An 8,035-nucleotide genomic window follows, 5' to 3' on the forward strand; every position below is an offset into this window, starting at 1 on the left:
AGGCCCTAGCCGGCTTGCTCCAGTGGATAGAGCATCAGCCTGCGGACTGAAGGGTCCCAGGTTCGATCCGGTCATGGGCATATGCCTGGGTTGCAGGCTTGATCCCCAGTAGGGGGTTGTGCAGGAGGCAGCTGATCCATGATTCTCTCTCATCATTGGTGTTTCTATCGCTCTCTCCCTCTCCCTTCCTCTCTGAAATCAATAAATAAATATATTTAATAATGAGAGAGAATCATTGATGCCTCCTGCACACCCCTCACTGACCACGGAATCAAACCGTGATCTCCTGGTTCATAGGTCGACGCTCAACCACTGAGCAATGCTGGCTAGGCAACAATTTTTTTCTTGCTTTTAATCTTTTAAAGGTTTAGCTTTTTTACTCACAAATACACAATGCATTTAAATAAATATTAATGTCAGATGTGGAAAATATTTTCCAAATAGAAAATATTATACATAATAAGCAATTCATAATTTCATATTTTGTTAGAGAACTGACACTTCTGAATGAAAGTACCCAGAGATGGAGTTAAGGACCATTAAGAGCCCTAGCTTGTTTGGCTCACTGGATAGAGCGTCAGCCTGGGGACTGAAGGGTCTCAGGTTCAATTACGGTCAAGGGCATGTACCTTGGTTGTAGGCACATCCCCAGTGCGGGGTGTGCAGGAGGCAGCTGATTGATGCTTCTCTCTCATCGATGTTTCTAACTATCCCTCTCCCTTCCTCTCTGTAAAAAAAATCAATAAGATATATATATTTAAAAAAGGACCATTAAGAAATTCTACTTAAGAAAGATTTGGAATCCTAATAACTCCTAGATTCTTTCCTTGGGAATACATGACGTGATAATACCCACTTTAAAATGATTTGAAAGAATTTTCTTATATTTGATTGCTATCTCAAGTCAAAAGGTGTGTCCAGCATTTTACATTTGGAAGGAACAATAAAGATAATTTAATCCAACCTCTTCTTAACAGTAGAAATCAGGCAAGCTGGCCTGATTTCCCGTCTTCTGCCTTTTACTTCAGCTAATTTAATCATTAGAATCATGTTCACCTGAGGAATTTATCAGGCAGTGTTCCTAATTATAACCTTTATCACTAAACAATAAGAGAAACTCTTAGATTTCACATGTAAAATCCATTGATAAGAATATACTGAAATAAATATCTATAGGGTGAGGGTTTTAAAGAAAAATGTACCTTTAAAAATACAACTTCTACACTGGGATAGAGATCGGAGTAGTCCTCTCTTCTGGGCTTTTGGAAGCGGGCAAAGGTGGCGTCGCCTTAGACCTGCAGCTTGGAGCTTCCTGGTTGGGATTACTACGGACCACCGAGGGGTGCGGATCGGCATTACCACCGAGGGGTGCTAGGGGAACAGGAAGCGAGGCCGAACCGAGGGAGCCAGGCAGTGCGCCCAAAACAAGCTGCGGAGGACAGACACCGGCGACCTCAGCTCTCCCGGCTGCCCCAGATTCCAGGGCTCTCGTCTGCCAAACTTTTTGAAAAGTTCCAAGTGTGGAACCCCCAAACTAGGGTCGGCCGAGCTGGGAGGGGCCCCGGAGGGTGGCAGCAAGGGATTTTGGTGAGCAGCGTCCTGGAGCGGGGTCCTAAGGACGGCGTGTTTGGGTCCATGAGAACTTGGGAGCACCCACCAGCTTGAATCTCCGGACGGCCTCCACCTGATAGGGTGGCGCGGGCGGGACTCGCTCCAGACGCCACTCACTCAAGTCCCTGAAACAGCTGGGCTCAGACCCTCGCCCCCAGGGCGACATGGATTCCGACCGACCTCTGATTTCCCGAGTCCTCACAGCCCAGCCCGCACCTACACAAGTTCTCACCCAGGCTCACCCCACTGCGGGGCGTGCTGCCATCCACAAGCTTGAAATCACCCGGCACCGACTCCCAAACCAGGCTCCCAGAGCCCAGCAGAGACCGGAGAAAGGAACGGGGAGAAAGGAGCGCAGACAAAAGAGTTCTAGAACAGATTCCCTCCACCAAACCTGGATGCCCCGGCTCGAAATTTCAGCAGCTTCAGGCGTTCCCGTTTGCACAACTAGAAGGAGACTTCACGCAGCGCCCCCAACCCCACCCCCCTACCTTGTTGCGGCGCCAGGTGGCGCGGTCTCCGCTGCTGGGGAGGGCGCGACCTGAACCCCTGCTGCTGCCCGCAGGAGGGACTACGGCGGCGGCGGCGGCGGCGGCGGGCCCTGGCCCCGCCCACGCGGCCCCGCCCCCGGGAAGCCCCGCCCCTCGGCAGCCCCGGCCGCACTTCGCAAACCTGCGGTGGCTCGGCCGCCCAGCCGCAGCTCCGTCACCGCCGACGCGGGGACTACAGAGCCCGGTGCATTGTGGGAAGCAGAGCCTAAAACTGAGCCTGCGCTGACCCCTGGTGGGCGCAGCTCCAAAGGGAGCCCTGGCCCCGCGGCGGGCGAACTTGCAGGAACCGGGAGAGTTGCCGCTCAGAGGGGAAGGCTGACTGCCCACTCAGGGCAACTGCAGGAAGCCAGCATTTGTTGCAAAACGCTCACATCTGGGTAAGATATAAAAAAAATAAACCAGGTGCTTTAGAAGTGCCTGGGGCCACCTCCCACATAAGTATAAAATTAAAGCAACTTTTAGACGAGGGAAAGCTTTTTAAACTAAGGAAAAAAAACTTTTAAAATTGTTAAGACTGAATGATGTCAAGATTTAGGAAAAAATCGGCACACTTAGTTTTATTTCTGGTGGAACCACAGGCTCAATTAGTTAAAAGAATAATGGATTAATATGTAACAGGAAGTACTACACTATGTAATCCAGGACTTTCTCTTCTGGGTATATACCTGAAGGAAATAGTTCAAAAGAAGTAAAAAAAAAAACAAAAAAAAAAACCCATAAATTATACAAAAATGTTCATAGTGAATAATTAGAAAATAACAAATGACTAATAATATGTGAAAGGCACAAGCATAATATGTCGCTATTTAAATAACACTATGAACATTATCACTATGTAGAAATATTTCTATCAAGTAAGGTTAAATGAAAAACACAACACAAGAAAGCACATAGCCAATGATTCCAAGTATGTGATAATACTGTATACGTGTTGACAAATGTAAAAAGAAACTTTGGAGCAATGTAAATAGTTTAGAGTTTAATGTGTCTTAAGATTATTTTACTGTGTTTTATTATTTTTTTATTTATTGTCTAAAGTTTTACATATGTCTCCTTTTACCCCGATTGATCCTCCCCCCCCCAGCCATTCCCACCCCTATTTATTATTATTTTAAATCCTCACCCAAGGATATGTTTTTATTGATTTTTAGAGAGAGAGAGGGAAATGAAAGAGAGAGGGGGAGAAACATTAATGCAAGAGAAAAATATCGATTGGTTGCCTCCCATATGAGACCCAACCAGAGATGGAACCCACTACCTAGGTATATGCCCTGACCAGGAATCAAACCTTTTGGTGTACTAGACGATGCTCCAACCAACTGAGCCACCCAGGGGTGGAATTGCTGGAAGGAAATAGGGAAGTTGTAAGAGATTAAGTTGAAAGGCTTAAGATTCTTTTATTTTAATTAAATAACTTTTCAAACATTTCTAAGTTGTTGGGACTATTTCTAATTTTGGATAGCATTGCGATATTTCAGTTTCTCCTCAAAGTAATAAAAAAAAAATTTACCTAAAAAAAGTTCTAAGGTTTTAGAGACCATGACAGTTTTACTTGTCAGCAAATGTTGGTGGGGCACAAAAGAAAAGTCTGTTTATTGGACAGTGTATTCGTTTGCTAGAGCTGATGTAACAAACCGGGTAGCAAACAACAGAAATGTGTTGTCTCACAGTTCTGGAGACTGGAAGTCTGAGATCAACATGTTGACACGATTGATTCCTCTTGAGGCATGGGAAGAAAAAAATCTGTTTCAGGCTGCTCTCTTGGCTTGCAGATGGCCATTTTCATGTTCACATGGTATTCTCCCTGTATTAGTGCCTGTGTCCAATTTCCCTCCTTTATAAGGACATCAATCATGTTGGATTAGGGGTCACCCTACTCCAGTATGACCTCATCTTAACGAATTACATCGGAAATGACCCTCTTTCCAAATAAGGTCACATTCTGAGGCACTCGGGGGATTAGGACTTCAACCTATGAGTTTTGGAGAAGTAACAGTTCAACCCATACCCGAGAACAAGAGCTTGGGATTCAACGTGTAATCTTATGAAAATGGCACACCACCCCCCACCACCCCCCGATGACAAAGATAGTAATCCTGTACATTATGTAATCTCAAATGCATCAGAGCACTAACAACTTAAACACAGTAAAACCAAACTGATGGACTTCTGGTCAAGATGGCGGCATACGTAAACGTGGTACTCGCCTCCTCCCACCACCACATCAAAATTACAACTAAACTGCAGAACAACCATCATTCAGAACCGCTTGAAATCTGGCTGAATGGAAGTCCTACAACTAGGGAATTCAAGAAGCAGCCACATCGAGACTGAAGTTGAAACTGAAGCTCAGAGAAGACAACTAACTCATCTAAGTGTTTCCAGAGGCTATGATCATGGCCTCATCAGGCCTTAATTTTTTCAAACCTTGCTAAGTTTCAATGGTGAAATTACTATCATTTTCTAAATTATTTTTGGGTGATGTTGGATATTTCCTTATGTTTGCCAAATTGATTACAACTTCCTTCTTTCTGTCCTTTAACACCTTTCAGGCCTTTCCAGTTGAAACCAGGGATGTTAATGAGATAAGACAGCCCAGCGGCTTCCTATGAGTCAGATATCTGTGTCTACATCTGATGTGTCTGGCCTCCTGCAGGAAGAACTGAAAAGACATGCCCAAATACCTGGAGGCAGAGTGGCGTCTTTTGCATTTAAACATGGGACACGGGCAGAGAGGACATGGGTTGAGAATTATAAGCAGGATCCCTGTCATTAGAAGGCACACAAATGCCCTCCTGCTGAAGAGCTCAGCTTTAGTTCAAGAGGCCGGTAAAAGCCCTCTCTGCTTGGGGTGGATGCCCTACAAGGGTGAAATCCAGTCTTCTGGAACTGAGCCAGCCTCTCCCAATTAGCCCTGCCATGTGGGTGAGATGAGAAGCTTGAAATCTTCACTGAGCCTTACCTCCTGACTTTAGAGGTGACGAGGACCCAGAGAATCTCTGGGAGAAATGAGGCTCTCCTAACACTTCTTTTTTTTTTTTTTTTTTTTTTTTTTCAGAAAAAGAGATGATCATTTTATTAGGACAGCATTAATCTGATACCAAATTAGATGAAAACAGAACTACAGACCAATAACAATCCCTCATGAATATAATGCAAAAATCCTCAGCAAAATATTAGCAAACTACATACTTACTAGAGTATCACTACATACATACTAGAATAACTCAAATTAAAAATAATGACAGGACCAAGTGTTTGTGGGATGATACTGGTACCTTCATTATGTTGCTGTTGGGCATGCAGAATGGCAGTGCTACCTCTGGAAAAGTTTGGCAGTTTCTTATAAAATCACATGACTCGGTGAAATGACTTCTATCACCAACTTCACAGGTTAAAGGCAAAGTCCTCCACGAGACTGCTCTTACTTCAGATGCCAGGTTTGGAAGTCCCAGGCCACCAGTTGGCTACAAATTTGGGAGTTCCCACCAGTGCCCATTAGGTTTGATAATTGGCTTGAGCAGCTCTCAGAACTCAGGAAAATGCGTTGCTTACAATTCCAGTTTTATAAGGATACAAATCAGAACCAGGGAAAAGGAGAGACACAATAGGCAGTGGTTCTCAACCTGTGGGTCGCAAACAATGAAAATACATCCTGCATATCAGATATTTACATTACGATTCATAACAGTACCAAAATTACAGTTATGAAGTAGCAATGAAAATAATTTTATGGTTGGGGGTCACCACAACATGAGGAACTGTATTAAAGGGTCGCGGCATTAGGAAGGTTGAGAACCACTGCATAGGGTGAAGTGTAGGAGAGTCCCAATGTGAAGCTCTCTTGTGATCAGGGCATGTTACCCTCCTGAACCATCAACACATGACAATATCTCCTAACACTTCTGAAGGAACCAGAAGCCCAGTCAGCAGTGTACTGATGAAACAACCACTGGCTCTCCAGAAAGAAAAGCTCTGCACTGTAGTATATGCCAATTTCTGTGGTGTAAATACTCCCATCATAGCTGACTTCAAACTACCACTAGAGGTCACTGGGGACAGAGTTGGGGCTGCAGCACACTTCTAAGCCCAGGTAATTGCTTAACAGTCAAAGTGGGAAGGCTGTGGGCAGGAAGCCATATCTGGCAGCACCCAGTGAGAAGCAGACAGAAGGGGCATCCTGGTGGGTTAGGGGCAGACCCTTCCTCTGGATAGCAGTGTTCGGAGGGCATGGCAGTGGGGTGACCAGGCAGAATCAGGGTCCACACACAGCCTCTGGGGCAGTGGAGATGGGGATCGGGCAGGAGGAAGTGAATTCTTCTAGAGGTAACTGAAGCTTTCTGCCAAACTCTTTTCTACCCAAACTCGCCCAAGGAGAAATATATCATCTGAGTTTGCCTTTATCTATTAAAGAAATTGAATCATAGTTAATAATTTGAGGAAGAAATGATATTTATTCTCTACCATCCCTTCCAGAACACAAAGGAAACACTTCCCAATTCATTCTGTGAGTGCCGCATTATCCTACTCCCCAAGTCAGCAAAGACATTTCAGGAAAGGAAAACTACAAACCAATATCTCTCGTGCATAAAAAAAAAATCCTTAACAAATTATTAGCAAATTGAATCCAACAACGTATAAACCCAACGTTTAAATCCAACACCATGACCAAGAGGTAGTTACCTCAGGGATACACAGCTACTTCAATGTTCAGAAGTCACTGTAATCCAGCATATCAACAGGCTAAAGAAGAAAAATCATAGGATCATATCAACAGATGCAGAAAAGTACTTGAGAATATCCAACCCTCATTCATGATTTTAAAAATTCATGTTGAACCTGTTCTAAAAAATTAATAAGAGCCCTAACCGGTTTGGCTCAGTGGATAGAGCGTCGGCCTGCGGACTGAGGGGTCCCGGGTTCGATTCCGGTCAAGGGCATGTACCTTGGTTACAGGCACATCCCCAGTAGGGGGTGTGCAGGAGGCAGCTGATCTATGTTTCTCTCTCATCGATGTTTCTGGCTCTCTATCCCTCTCCTTTCCTCTCTGTGAAAAACCAATAAAATATTTTTAAAACTTAATAAGAAAATAAATTTCACCTGGATAAATATTTGGTCAAGAATCCGGAGAGCAGCCTTAATCGGTTTGGCTCAGTGGATAGAGCATCGGCCTTCAGCCTGAAAGGTCCCAGGTTCGGTTCCCATCAAGGGCATGTACCTTGGTTGCGGGCACATCCACAGTGGGAGGTGTGCGGGAGGCGGCTGATCGATGTTTCTCTCTCATCAATGTTTCTACTTCTCTATCCCTCTCCCTTCCTCTCTGTAAAAAATCAATAAAATATATTTAAAAAAAAATTTTTTTTAAAGAATCCTGAGAGCAGACTCTCCTTGCTAGAGTTTTAAAACATGTTATAAATGGACAACGATCACAAGGGTATATAATATGAGATTAAAACCCCAAGTAACTTTTGCATTCAAGATAGGTTTTGACCAAAACATCATGCCACTAGGCTGGTGCTGCTTTTCCTTTGTGCCATCAGAATGCTCTTCTGAACCCAGGCAGGCAACGTGAATGAAGAAAGAGCCCTTTGCCCTTTGCCAAGTCTAAGGGAAGGGTGATCCCGGAATGCCAAGCCTGTGCGCTCACAATGGAGGCTGGACGATGAGGTCTGAGGTGACAGGGGCGCCTTCTGCTGCTAGAAGTGAACAGAATCCCTTCTGTATTTAACCCTGCGTCTCCTTTGACATTCCTCTGGCGAGCTTCGTCTTCAAAGCATAAGGGCTTAGAAAATGAGAAGTCTTTTCCAGACATAAAGAAAGAAAAGAAGAACTCAGGAGCTGTGCCCAAGGGCAACAGAAAAGCTATGACAGTA

The sequence above is a fragment of the Myotis lucifugus genome, unplaced genomic scaffold (genome assembly GCF_000147115.1).
Source record: "Myotis lucifugus unplaced genomic scaffold, Myoluc2.0 scaffold_1, whole genome shotgun sequence".
Lineage (NCBI taxonomy): Eukaryota > Metazoa > Chordata > Mammalia > Chiroptera > Vespertilionidae > Myotis > Myotis lucifugus.